At 39.9% G+C, this 14,524-nt stretch overlaps 1 protein-coding gene across 49 annotated transcripts in view; it reads left to right on the forward strand.

Annotated features, from left to right (window-relative positions):
• The first annotated feature begins 326 nt into the window (after positions 1–326).
• The window catches only part of adgrl2a (adhesion G protein-coupled receptor L2a), a 134,422-nt gene continuing 120,224 nt past the window's right edge, over positions 327–14,524 (forward strand). For 14 of the 49 annotated variants that reach the window (XR_003596882.1, XM_028028058.1, XM_028028061.1 and 11 more), the window contains exon 1: positions 330–1,042. The gene's annotated coding sequence lies outside the window, so the exon portion shown is untranslated. Of the gene's footprint in view, positions 1,043–11,790; positions 11,801–14,524 lie in introns of those variants that run through there. The other 35 variants (XM_028028035.1, XM_028028039.1, XM_028028051.1 and 32 more) reach the window with 7 other exon arrangements.

Below are 14,524 nucleotides of genomic sequence, written 5' to 3' on the forward strand. Positions count from 1 at the left end.
TTCCCAGTTATGATGCATAAAGTAAACTCTAAAGAGATATGCATAGTTGTCTTCTGTTTTTTGCAAATAAAGTGCAAATGAAGGCTCGTTTTTATTTAAAAATGAACGTCCACTACATATCTAAACATATATACATTTATATATTTGTATAAATATATATATACATTTATATATGTTATTAACAAACAATGCATACACACACACACACACACACACACACACACGCGCGCGCCAACTGACACAGGCAGTATCAGTTGATAGGACAAGCACTGGACTCCGAGTCATTGTGGATTAAGAATCCATGTCGGGTTTTCAGGAATCCCTCCGGCTCAGACGGCTCCAGCAGACGACTGCTTTCCACTGCACTGGCGCTGTGTGCTGGAAGCCCGCTCCGCGCTGCTTCCACCAAGTGTCTCAACACTGTGAGCGGGATCTCTTCCAGAGGCGAGCCGCTGAAACTTGCCCAGTCTCCACAGTCTGATTCAGGGGAGCCAAGAGAACAGCATCGGTGGCTATAAGTACGCTTTGCTTTACCTCTCCCTGTCATCAGACACTGAAAAAGCCCTCACTCCGTGTTGTCACTCTTGTCACCCAGTGTTTTTTTTTTTTTTCTTTTCTCCTTTTGCTTTTTAATTTTTTCCCCCTCGCTTCTCTACTCTTCTCGTTTGTTTCTGCTGCGTCGGGAGTGAGTGCGCAGCGGAGCGCCGTGACTTGATGAGCCGCTTAAAAAGGTGCTGTGAGGTGTTGAGTTAGGACTGAGCGCAGAGCAACACCTTGCATGCCATGGAAGTGCGTGTCCGGCGCAGGGGGATGTGTGCGGGCTGAGAGGGTGACTCTTCGCCTGATAACCAGCCGCTCTGTCCCAGATTAAGAGGGGGAAGCATGCCTCAGACCTGCAGACCAACTCTCTTCGATGCAGAGGAGTCCCCACCAGACCGTCTTTTCACAATCTGACGTTTTTAACCACAAATCACATTTCATTTCTTCCCGAACTGACTTTTTGCTTTGCCATTTTTGGCGGCTACACTGCTTTTCAAAAAAGGTAAGAAATTCACCAGTATTACTTTGTTTGTTTGTTTGTTTTTAATCTTGTAAAATTTGACTTTAATGTTTTGTATTTCGCATCTACTTTTATTATCGTTGTGCTGTTTGGACATTGATAACATTAATATTTATAAGGTATAAGAATAACTAGCACACATCCAGAGATAAAGTTTTATAAATTATTGGGCCTCAGAAGGGGAGGAAAAATCACTAGTTGTGATTTAAATCCTTCGACGGGTGCCGTGGATAATTGAAACGAAGTTAATCAAAACGTAACCAGATGTGGATTGATTTTGTTTGGCTGAACGAAAAGTGGGTTGGGGCGCATTTTAGGTGAACCAGATCGCGAATAGCGCATTTTAACTGGCATTTATTGCCTCCAAAGTTTCAGTGGACTTTGGTGGTAATATTCCTTTTAAAATCCACTGGTGGTCTTGTTGTTTTTGAATGAGTGCTGAGAAACCGTGTGAGCTGTGACACGATGTTGGCTTGAGTCTTGAGAGCGTCCAAGGACTAATCCATTATAATTGGGGTTAGGCTGTTTGTTCGAAATGATATCAAAGAAAAGAATTATGCGAGACCCCGTAACTTATGTTGTAATTAGTTTTGGACAACGATTTCTATAGTCTGGGATTCGTCTGTGGGCAAAAAAAGCGTGCAAAGTGACGTGGAAATTGTGAATTGGGGAAAACTGAAAAGGCGGGCGAATAGAAGTGAAAACATAAATGAGAGAGAGAATGGGGGAAGTTTCAGGCGGTTTCGTACCCAGAGTGGCAGTACAATTAGATCCATGTACTGCACATGTATTATTTAGGCCTACCGATTCCGAACGTGTCTTGTCAACCATGTGTTGAGAGCAGGGAGCCGGGAGCACACATGCGGGCAGTGAGCGCCTTCTCCTTCGGCTGAGGACAGGAGCACACAGCGGCCAGCCGGTGGTGGTGATGCATGGTAGCCTGGAGCAGAGCAGCAATCTGTAGTGATCGATCTGTGAATTGGGGGTAAATTTAGCTCCGGTCTTCATATAGCACCCTCCCCCTTTTCTGCCTGAAGAACTGGTCTGAAAAGAGAAATCCTGCCTGGTTGTGAACTCCTTGAATGTCTGTCGGAAATGAGCAACATTTTATTAAGTGCTCATTAGCTGAATATGATGCTACCGTAAAGTAAAGTGGAACTTTCCTCTGTCTTTTTCCCTTTTTAAACACGGCTAACTAAATAGGCTTTGCTGCTTAACAATTTCTAAGTCCTCAGAAGGCAAAAAAAAAAAAAAAAAAAAAAAAAGCAGGTGTTTTGAGGATGAAGTGGCTTTATCTTCCCCCCCACACACATAATACATAACAATGTGATTGTTCAGTGACATACAAAAGGGATGTTTGTTTGTGTTGGTTTGGAAGATATATGTTCTTTTTTTAATCGGGGTACAGAAGCTTCACTGCTCATTCAAGTTTTTAATAGGTGGACTTAGTTTTTATGTGTTTGTGCTTTGCAAAAAAAAAAAAAGGAAAATTTAAATGAAGGCGAAACGCAAATTCCAGCAGTAAGGCAGGAGCGTATTACCATATCAAAGTAGTAAGAGCCTTTTCAGAATGAAAGGAGTCTTATTTTCGGCCACTGGTTTTGGTTGACCCTAAGAAGCTTCAGCAAGAGAGTGTGTGAGCGAGAGAAAGTGGAAAACTTGCTTTCTCCCCCCACATTTCAAGCAGATCAATGTGATATGTAGCTTTCAAGTCTAATCATAAGATGTTGCACTCTCATAAATAGTAAATAGTTTTTGCCGACAGACAAAAACAAAAAAGCCCTCCTGAATCATGCATTTGGAAAAAAAAATTTAATGAAGACGCGTAAAACGTCATTTTTGGCTTCATATATCAGCATCTTACCAACCGCTCTTTCACCCAATGAAAATAATGTAATCTAGTTGTGTTTGAAAAAGATGGCGGGGGTGAGGGGAACTGTCTTCTCTTGTGTCTTGTTGCTTGATATCTTCAATTCGGGCATGCCATTATGAATGCTTTACCACATGAGAGTACCTTTTCTTTTTTTTTTCCTTCAGTCCACAGCATACTCGTCTCAGCAGTGAGAGTGAGTCCGGTTTCATGGAACTGCAGCTGCTCTTGATCTGCCAGAGCACCAGATAGCCTCGGCGAGCTGCTGCGTTCACTTCTGCTAGTGAATCGATACGGCACAGGAACATGTCTATATAGGTCGGAGAAAGACAGTGATTTATACTGCTCCGTTTCCAACTTTAAAGCCTGTGTTGTCACCCAATGTGACACTGAATGCGATAGCGAACGGGTGAATGCTTCAAGATTTTGTGACTTGAAGAGATGTTCACTCTTAGTCTCTGCTTGGATATTTCTACCCTCGGATCAGCAGCTGGGTTACTATCCATCGATAGCTGACTTGCTTGAAACTGATCGGAATGCTGCAATCCTATCTTCTCCAAGTCATTCAAGTCCAATCTTGTCTTTTCGGACCAATTTATTACTGGTCAAATATAACATGAGCAAAAACAAAGAAGATATGCCATATTTCTTTTAATGAGCCTCTAAGAAGCATACATTAGAGCTTGCTGTCCTTCTCCGAGCAGCAATTGATGAACGAGTATGACCGATTTAAAGGTTGAGATGTGATTGAATAGATTTTTTTTTTTATCCTTGCAAATTCACAGTGTAGTGCTGCTCTGCTTTCATCCACATTGAATACCACTAAATTCTAGCTCATCCTTTTTTGTCCTTCACGAGCATCACAAGCCTTTGTTAGCAGACAGTGTGAAAGAAACCAGTTTGGAGTTGCAATCTGCCCAAATGATGTGTTAGTCGCTCCGTGGAGTATCAAGGAAATGATGGATGCTGCGAAAGCGTCAGCAGAAAAAACAAAACAAAAAAAAAAAAAGAGAGAGGATTGCAGGGAGTTAAGAGTGTTTAGATTTACATCCCATTGCTTATTTGGCGTGTAAATTGTGGGTTTGTGTTTTCAGATGCAATCTTTTCTGTTGCTAAACCACCTACGTGGAGCCATACTGTGCGGATAACTGCTCACTATTAAAGGGAATAAACAAGGCTGTAAAAGGAAAGCTATAGCAAATTTGACGTAACGTGCATGCCTTTGGTGGGCCAGAACTTCGCCCCTTTTCATGACTGCTTTTATTTTACGATTGGCAATCAGTAAAAATGCCGTGCGCCACCGTGTTCCCCTCCCTACCATTTTGTGAAACATTTGTTTCCACTTGCTAAAGGCCTCTGGTGCAGCAAAGGAGAGACGGGGAAGGGGGGTGGCTCAGTGCCCCCTGAAATGGCAGGTGAAACTTTCTGCTTGCCTAAATAATTTCCCAGCAGAACATTATTCTGCTAGGACACAGGGGCTGAAAGTGAGGCTCAATTCAAACTCTAGTGACAAGAAACAACACGGCTCTTAGTGGATGGCTCGCATGTCGAGTTCCTGAACGCTGGTTAAGTGGCAGCCTCCCTGAGTTTATCTGGCATGCCTTTCTCAATGCTTCACTCATTTTTTGCCTCTCTCAAAAGCACATGGAATAAAATAAATCGACTGTTAAAACTCTTAAATTCTCATAAAATTTTGGCCTGGTTTTATATGTGCAGCGGTTGTGGAGAGCGGTATTAGCACTGTGTATTTTATGTTTAGTGGAATTATTTTTATTTCTAATATTTTTAATTTATAATGTTGCTGCAAAATGTAGTTTTGAAATATTTGAAATATTTTTAAAAAGTGAAATAAATATTTAATTGCATTTAATTGACAAAAGATTATCATTTTCAAAATTACTTTTTTTCCCACATAATTCATAGACAAAATTAAAATAACAAACACACAGAATAAATACAGGCCATATTGGCCTGAAATATTTTTTACAATATTTTCTTCTTTTTATTTTAGTAATTCTTAAAAAATATAGGGTATATTTTTATAATCACTGCCTATTTTTACCTATGCATTTGTTACTGCATATATTCAGATTCCCACAAATACTGCTTCAAATATGAAGTTTACCCACTTATCCATAACAGATATAGCAACATATTTATTACAAACAAGTCACTTTAAGAAGTTCAATATGTGCAGCTAAATATGACAAAGTAATTGCCTTCGATCACGTTTTCAAGTGTATGGATATATATTGATCCCTTGATATATTCAACAGGGAGTAACAACTTTACTCTAAATAGTTTTGGGGGTTTGCGGATAGATTCAATAAGAAGTTAATAATGTAACAATAAATTCCAGTTTTAATCACAATATTATTTTTTTTCTTTTCTGATAACAATAACTGATACGATTGCTCTTTCCTAAAACACAAACACACACACGCACACACACGGCATCCTCGTCTCATTCTTTGTGCCATGTGAACAGGACTTGTCCTTATCTGTGCACAGCTGCAAGACTATTTGGGAAAATATTCAATTTCTGTGTGACAGAGGAGAACCTGGGAGGCAAGGCTCTGAGCAAACAGCAGTTATTGCAGCTCTGCCATAGCAGCAGAGAGCGAGGCCTGGCTGGGAGACAGGGGGGGATCTGCGGACGGCTGCCAGGGGAAGGAGTAATGTCTCGGCTGGATTATAGGAGAGCGAGGCGCATCCACACTTAAAAGCCCCCCTTTTCCCGACACGACAGATCTGTTATTTTGGGATGGCGCTGGTAAACATGCCAGAGCAATATATTTCTCCCATTCCACCCTACTCTTGTCCTTGACAATTGTGACCGATTGGAATTAGGAAAAGTTTTGATCTCTTTATCATTTTTTGGTAAGGATTTCATGTTCTGACGTGGATATTAGCATATTCAGTTTGTACCTGGTAAGCTGTGCTAAACATTTGATTATCATGGTACCTCTGTTTTAATTGGCAGTGATTAATTTTTAACGTTGCTATTCTTGGCTGTAGTTGAAATCCATTAGATGACTCTTACGTTTTAGCAGAAACGACAAAAGTGTGTTTTTGCAGAGGATAAAAGTCAAGAGATAGTCAATTCATAAAACTTAAAAAAGGTTGTCCATCTAAGTTGACGTCTTGGGTTTAAGATTGGAAAAGCAAAATTTATTTGGGTTATCAAATAGAGAAAACAATAAAGCTAAGCTGTAGAAAAGTGTAAGCAAACACTCTCCCAAACAGTGCACTGGCTAGTTGAAATCCTCCCAGATTTAAGTGTACTACTTGATGTTTTTCTATGCATAAACGTGGTTCCTTCTCCTCTCTCTCAAGACTTTCTGTGTTTGGTGGCTTTCGAGGTCTGAGACTTTGATAAATGATATTTTATTGTACAGTATTTAGTATGGGAGTGTGGCGGCTTTGTTCTTGTGGAATGGCTGCCAAGTCAGATGGAGTTGCGCGTCTGGTCTGGGAGTTTCAGAGGAATATCACAGGGATGGTAAGTTGCTAAAAAAACCAAGCTAATCAACAAAATAATTGTCTTCTCAATTGCCACCATGCCAGAGACATCAAACACAGCCAGGGTTGAAAAAACAATCAAATTATCTTTAATGATTCCACACGCTGATAGATGAGGGCTCATGACTCGGTTCCGCTCATGGGGCGACCGGCCGTATGTGAGGAGGCATGACTTTGTGGCGCTCATAAATTCTGTGTATGTTTTAATAATTCGCAGAGATATCAGCCTTTCACCTGTAATGAAAACAAATTTATCCTATTATGTGGGTTTTGGTGGTGAAACACACAGAGCTGCATTAGTCTATTAATTTCCTGCAGTGAATTATGAATCCTGCTGCTTTCATCTTCTGCAGCACCCTCCATGTGTGGTCCGCAAAAAATGTTTCTATTTCCTTTCCAAACTAAAGTTTGGCCCCTGCGTCTGCTCTGGTCCCCACCCCCGCCCCTCTTCTCCATACTCGCTCTCTGTCTCAGCCTCTCTCTGTGTAGATAATGTCTCTGCAAATGATTTTACCGCCCTCATTGAGGCTCCTTCCCGTAATTGAACAAGCAGAGACTGGGTGCTTTACTGGAAAACAATTGTCATTATTATCTCAGATCTCCACTGTACGCGGAGAGTCAACAAAACATGGAGTTGTACTGGAATTTTTGGGCTTTCTCGAAAGCCTGAATCAAAGATAGGCGATCTGGTATGCTTTCTCACGTGAAAAAAAAAAAAAGAAGAAAAAAGTTGAAGAGAAAAGATGAAAAAGCAAATGGAAAACTACTGCCGTAACTTTACTAGCCTCAGATTTAAATTCATGTCTTGCAGGAATCGCATGAGGTAAAGTGGAGCCCTGGGTGGTACTTTGTTGACTTTTAAACTAGGCTTGCAGAGAATATGCTAATGATTAATCTAAAACATGCTTTTACGCAGTGACAATACTTATTTCGATAATTAGCACAAAATTTGCACTAATTATGTAATTATAAATAATTACATGTAGGATAATTTTTTACATATTTGTATGCTTATTCTTTTTATAAAAATTTAAGGTTAGAAAAAAAATAATATACATGAAAATATGAATATGTCCTGGACTCCATATTGCAGTGTGATTTCTTAAGGTAGGAAGCTGTGTTTTCTGGCAAGACGTGTGGAGCTTTGATTGCGCCGCCGTGAAGCAGAATTGACCTTGTGTGTCAGAATGAGCTTTTTCTGCACCCTGTTTCTCGCGGAGCACTCTTAGAGCGAAATGGCCTTAGGAGGAGTTGTTCCTGACAGAGATGCATTGTCTCAGCCAGCCAATAAACCACGGCACTGAGTGGCTACATCTGTGAACCTCATCTTGACTACAGTGTGGGGCTAGCAACAACACGGCAACTGTCACAGCTGCACCTGCTGCTGTCTCAGTACAGAGCCTCCCTCTCTGCTGCCCACAGTGCCGCATCACTCGGCCTGCCGTGACAAGCCAGAGGCGATGGTCTGTGCTTGGGTCAGCTGGAGAGAAACTTCTAGAGAGAGTGTTTTGAAGACAGAGGACAAAGTGTCAGACCTGAGAGGAGATGTTAGGATAAAAATTCTGCCCTGAGGGCTCAGATTTGGTTCTGTTGGAGCTTGGATGTAAGATTCTGTCTGTAAAGCATAGCAGAGTTTAGAAGTGCTTGGCTTGGTGAAATCTAGCAACATATTTGCCCACCTATTCAGACCACAGATTTTTCACACACTCCTGATTGTGAATAATGAAGTTATTATTATTTTGTTAACCAATGTGGTTTCATGTGATGCTTAAAGTAGATATACGATATAAAAACACATAAGCAAATATTGTTTTTGCAAAAACACTGAACACTCGAAAATTTTAAATAAGAAGGACAAAATATGCTGTTGAAAACGACTGTTGAGCTGATTGTGCGTGATAACACAGCCATCATGCTGTCTCAGGAAAAAAAAAAAAAAAGATTATTGGAAGAGAAATATGCCGAAAGGATTTTCAGCCAGGAGAAGTGATGCAACATGTCCACTTTCCTGCCAAATTGAACTTAGGAGTGTGAAAAGAAATGCAGGGACATGAGGACTGGGGCTGACGTGCATGCAGATAGTGTGGGATTAACACAGATTGAGCGACAGTGGCCGGTGACTTCTTTTTACAGCTTTGCTTGTACAGCTGTGCCAGGCCGGGCGTTCACAGCTGCCTTTTGGTTCCAACTCCTCCTCCACTGTTGTAAGGAAGAGGTAATGAGTGTCTTAAATACTGTAGTCAAGTTGCTCCACTGGGGTGTGTGTGTGTTTGAATGAAGATGTGAAATTATTCAGGCATTTTGAAATTCAGAATGCTTAATATCGACACCTCATCACGTCTCCCTCCTGATCTGATCTCTTTGACAACAGTACAAGAAAAATACATCCACAGACTGCCCTAATAATTCATCATGCCTGTTTCTAAATGAGGTGTGAGGCAGCTCTGCTGGTGTGAATTCTGCTATAAATCACACATGCTCTCGCTGCTTTATCCATTAGACCGACCTGTTTGTCTAATTCGGCTTGTGAGTCTTGAGCAGACTGATGTTAGTAATTGAGATGAGTGTGGGAACTGCAGCTTTTGCTTTGCATTGACATGTTGTTTTCTGTGAGCGAAATGTGGACAAGCAAATAGTTAAAAGGTTGCTAACATTTTAAGTTGGGCACATGTCAAATGCTTATTTTATTTTTTGTCAATCATCGATTATCTTTTCTGCTGCCTGAGTGGGAACTACATTTGCGATCTTTTAAATTAAATTACTCAATCTAAACAGCAAAGAAGTATATTTCTGTGTGTTTTTATATATTAAAGTTACCTTAAAAAATCTTACATTTATTCCACTTTTTTTTAATTAGATGCAAAAATAAGTTAGGGTGATGTTTTTTTTCTAGACTGTTAAATGTATGCTGCAATAAATAAATACAAATAATAATTTACTAGGATTTTCTTTAAACATATGTTTTACTTGTAAATTAAACATCAGTTAGAGCAAAAGGGCGGTGATGTGTGTGAACTACAGTGTCATTTTATCACAGCAAGTTTAATGATGATAGACGTAAATCTATGTCAAAGCTGAACAAACTACACTACCTTATGAAAGCCCAGCAACCCACAATTCATTTTTAGCTTTTGCTTCAGCAACAGAACCAATGTGATAAGTGCTGTTCTGTCGTAGTTGATGGAAATGTGGAAAAAAGAAAAGCTGTGTAAAGAGGACAGTCAAAAGGAGAACAGTTTGGAGGAGAAAGGTGGTAGTGCAGAAACGTGCATTTTCTTTCTTTTTTTTTTCATTTCGTCATTGCAAAAAGTAGAGCCAGTGGAGTTTCTGTCATTCATCAGTCTGAGCTGATTACCAGTGAGTCTGGAGTGAGCTGACAGGATGCGGCTCTCGCAGCTATTACCATCAGGCGGGCCCCGGGGTAGGCGGGGAGGTGTGGGCAGGCTCAGAGAGGCCAAGAACTGAGGGGTGGAAAGGTTTCCCTCGTTTTAACTCGGAGCATTACTCTGAATGCGTTCGTTTTGTCCAGTTAGCTATCACACTGTTAAAAGATCTGGCCAAGATTAGCACTTGCTTTGAAAGCAGTGGTGCTGAAATGTAGCTACCAGACATCGCAGCACAAACTACCAGTGGTTTTCTCACTGCTTGTGCTGGTTTACTCTTTACAGCAAGAGCTGAAGAAGGGATCTTTTATTTTGTCACCTGAAAGGGTGGTTGAGGTTCTCCGCATAATGAAACCAGTATAGGAAGAGGGGGGAGGGCTTCACGGCGTGGCTCAACTACAGTGGGGACATTTTCTTGTTGCGTTGAATGTTCATATATTTATAAATGAAAAAAAACAATAATCAAGATAGCTACAGTTGTGCGTGTATGTAATGGCTCTTAACCGAAGTGCTAATTGTTACTGTAGATATTTTGATCTGTAAGCATTACAAGAATTACAGGCAGAATATTCAAAAGGCTATGAATGAATATTTATAAACTAGAGATGAAAATGTTCCTTTGAAGTCATGTTGCTGTTTTTAACTGGTGATTCGTAGTCACATTTATTTCATATTTTTTGGCTCTGCAAGGAGCAACAATCTAAGATGCATGCTGTTTAAACATATTTATTTTTCATCTTTTACTGTTTAAATCCTTCACTCCTTAAATTATTATTTTTTTATTTTTTACTTGTGCTGGGCTGAAAAACACATTCAGATTGTCCGTGGAGAGAAATGTTAGGTTGCACCTGCTCACTCATGTCAACCTTAACCAGCTGCTGTTTTTGCTTCTTTTTCAGTGACAATGTAAAAATGATTTCCTTGTTTGACATAGATGGCTTTGGAAAATTTCATTTCTCACTTGAGATGAAGGAAAATAAAGTCTTGGGTTCTTGTGGCTTAAGAACCCTCTTGCTGTGTAAATATATCTTTTAATACAGAGATAGCTTTTGTTTATCACATTAGCAAAACAACTAAGCTTAATTTCTAATGTAGTCTATAGGAATAGAATTGACATTTTTACTTTTTTACAATAATTTTAAGTAAAAATGCCACCGTTTTATTGTGTTATTGTATTACTAGAAAAATATGTACATGTAACATAATTTACCTGCTTTTATTAAAAAAAACAACACAATTATTGTTACCGCACCAAAAGCAATTTAACAGATCAATTATTACAGTTTTAAAAATGTAACCTGTCACATTTATGTATTTTGATTTTTTTTTAAGTTCCTGAAATTAAGATTATTAATCAAGTGGATAATAAGTACAATCGTATATTTTTTGTTTTGTGGTCCTGAAACAACAAAAATAAAATTTTAGCCTGGTAGCTGTGGCTTTAAAAGTTTAGTTTCCATGGCACAGCTCTGTTTTTCATGACCTGACATATATTTTAAAGCTGTCTTTCTCAAAAGTAAGGAAAAAGCATAATAGCCTTCTTTAAGCCACCTGACTGGTAGAGGGCAACATCTGATGGGGGAGGGGCAACGCATCATTATTCTATGCTCCTTTCAGCCAGAAAACACTCATCCCTCTAGCACTTTTTCTGGAACCTCATAGAAAGTATTGCAAATATTTCTACAATACGTCATACAACACGTTCTACGAAGCACTAATTTTACGTTTTTAAACTAGACGTGTGTCAGTGTCAGAATCTTACAACATAATAACTGTAAATACAATATATTTCCCTTTGTTAAAAAAAAAGAATGCATCAAATTAAAACAAATACAAAAAATATTCCTACTTCTCCCAAATTACCAATGCTCATTGTTTGTGACATTAGTAATGAAGTTTAATCTATAGTTTTTAGTTGATACATTATCCTGTTGGGCTGTACACTCTGCTGTCATCTGCTTTTCAGTCATGCCGATCCCAGCATGTGCACTGTAGTTTCAAAACAGCGATACTTTAATAAGAGTAATTAAATTCTGAAAATATCTCCAAACAGGAATTTGTATTTTTGTTGCAAATGAAGAAAAGGTACAGTAGCTGTCTGTCAGATAGTTGACAAGCAGTGCGAGTAACAGGTGGGGGAGGAGCAGCACTGCATTACTCTGTGCTCTGATCACTCCCGACACTTTATCTGGCTTCTTATTAAAATGTCTTTGAAACCGTAACTTTTTAGAAAACCGTGATATACTGTATTACAAGGAACTGGCTTATGCCTGTAATCTGCTATTAAGTTTAATGAAATTCTGGTTTGCAGCTCTGCTCTGAATGGTCAGTCTTATTAGGAAACCTCCCCAGCACAGGCTCTTGTACAAGCACTACACTCTTTCACTCAGACCTTTCTTTTATTACACTCACTCCATATTCATAGCGAGTCTTACCCCCCTGTTATTATTGTGTGCAACTTAAATTGTGCCAATTATACTTCAGTGGATTACCTGCACAGAGACACACAGATTAGAATCTGCTTCCTGCTAGCTCCCGTCGTGGCAGTTCAAAGGTGCGACCTGAGTGGCAGCCCGCTATCGTTTGCCAGGGCACAAAATTGGTCAGCCTCTTAGAATTTGTTTGGGAGTATGAATCCCTTTGGTATTCAAAACAGGGTGGGTCTTATGACAGGGAGATAATTTCCCTGTGAATGTTTTATCACTGGGGCCGCTCAACAGTCTCTTGTATCTGCTCGCTCACTCCCCTTGTATTTCCAGATTTCCAGACTTTGGTCCAGATTTTCATAAGAAAGTATACACGAAGAAAGGCCCCTGTTTGTTTCCCCTTCTCTCCCCTTTTATTGTTATCACAAAAGAGCAAACACATTTTCAACGTACACAAGGTGCAGAAGCAGTGATTGCTGTATCAAGTGTCCTGCTGTGAGTGGCAGAGGATGATAACATAAGCCACAGACCAATTTACATTTTTTTTTCCCCAAATCATGTCAAGTCTAAATTATGGTGAGTTGGGTGTTTTCTGGAAATTTTAAAAATTCCCTTTTCTTGCCTTTAAAGAAATTTTTTACGGCTTTAACACATTTTTGAGGTGTGGTGGGTGATTTTTGCCAAATATAACTCTCACACATTCAGTATGGCTAAAGACACAAGTTTCCCTCTTGGTATCTATAATTGACATTTTTAATAAAACTTTATTTTGCCACATGTAAAAAAAGCCTTCCTTAGTTCCCAAATAGGATGGGTCCTTTGAACATACAGGACTGACAACCGACTACACCCATTGAAACTGGGAGATGGAACAAACCAATCTGTGCTTGTTTGCATCACAATCCCACTCGGGATGCTGATGTTATGCAAATGAGCAAATTGGAGAAGGCTCAGCTCCAAAACTGTCCTCTCTCTTTCACGGCTGAAGGTGGGAGAGGCCAAAGGAGTAGTGACACCGGGACCGCATGAAGGAAATCTAATAAAGCAGCCGGAAAATTCAAAGCAACTTAAATTGTACCCGCTCCCGTCCTGGTGCTGTTTGTGCATGCCACATTAGCTGCGTTTTCTTTTTGTGCGCTGTTTCATCCTGTTTTTATTCTTGTTAAAAAAAAAAAAAAAGATATACTTCAAAAAAAAGGATTTTTGTTTCAAGAGGGGGAAAATGCATTTTAGAGTTTTTCTATGCATTTGGGAAGAGCGGGCGAATATCCCTTCTTCGGATTTAACAATCACCATTATACCTGTCAGAGCAGTACTGAGTGAAGATTTAGGGCTGACAAGTGATTGCATTCAGGAAAGACTACACCCACCTTCTTTTGTCTGAGCTTCCTGACAAGACACAGTGCTATACCTTGTTTTAGCATGACATACGCCGCTTTCCCTCTCTTTTTTGACAAAGGCATTCGTTCCATCTTTCTAGATTGAAAATAGATATGGCAGCACTGGGATAGAAATATGCAAGTAGGCTGCACTGCATCCACTCCACCACTGTAATTGTTTTTATGTCGTATTGCTTGTGCTGCAAGGGTGAGGCCCTCTTTCTATTTTAGTGACAACTGAGATTATGCAGCGTCCCCACCTTATTTTGCCTGTGTTTGTCCTTGCTCTGAGCTACAGAAAGGTTAAAAGCCTCAATTAGAAAATGAGACAAGGTTGGCGACATTGTGTGCGATGCCTTAGATTTCGGAGGAATTAACAAGACTTAATCTTGAGCCTTGTGTAAAGATTTCGCTTTTCAAGGAAATCTAGAAATAGTGTGAGGTGAAAATGAGGAGAAATTATTTGACTGGTAAACGTACTATTCACAAAGCAGACATGTAGCTGAATGAGCCAACAAAGGAGATGCAGCTTTCATTTCTTTCAAAGATAATAGTTTCCAAACTAAAGTTTGGCCCCTGCGTCTGCTCTGGTCCCCACCCCCGCCCCTCTTCTCCATACTCGCTCTCTGTCTCAGCCTCTCTCTGTGTAGATAATGTCTCTGCAAATGATTTTACCGCCCTCATTGAGGCTCCTTCCCGTAATTGAACAAGCAGAGACTGGGTGCTTTACTGGAAAACAATTGTCATTATTATCTCAGATCTCCACTGTACGCGGAGAGTCAACAAAACATGGAGTTGTACTGGAATTTTTGGGCTTTCTCGAAAGCCTGAATCAAAGATAGGCGATCTGGTATGCTTTCTCACGTGAAAAAAAAAAAAAGAAG

This window comes from Xiphophorus couchianus, chromosome 9, assembly GCF_001444195.1.
Source record: "Xiphophorus couchianus chromosome 9, X_couchianus-1.0, whole genome shotgun sequence".
In the NCBI taxonomy this organism is placed as follows: domain Eukaryota; kingdom Metazoa; phylum Chordata; class Actinopteri; order Cyprinodontiformes; family Poeciliidae; genus Xiphophorus; species Xiphophorus couchianus.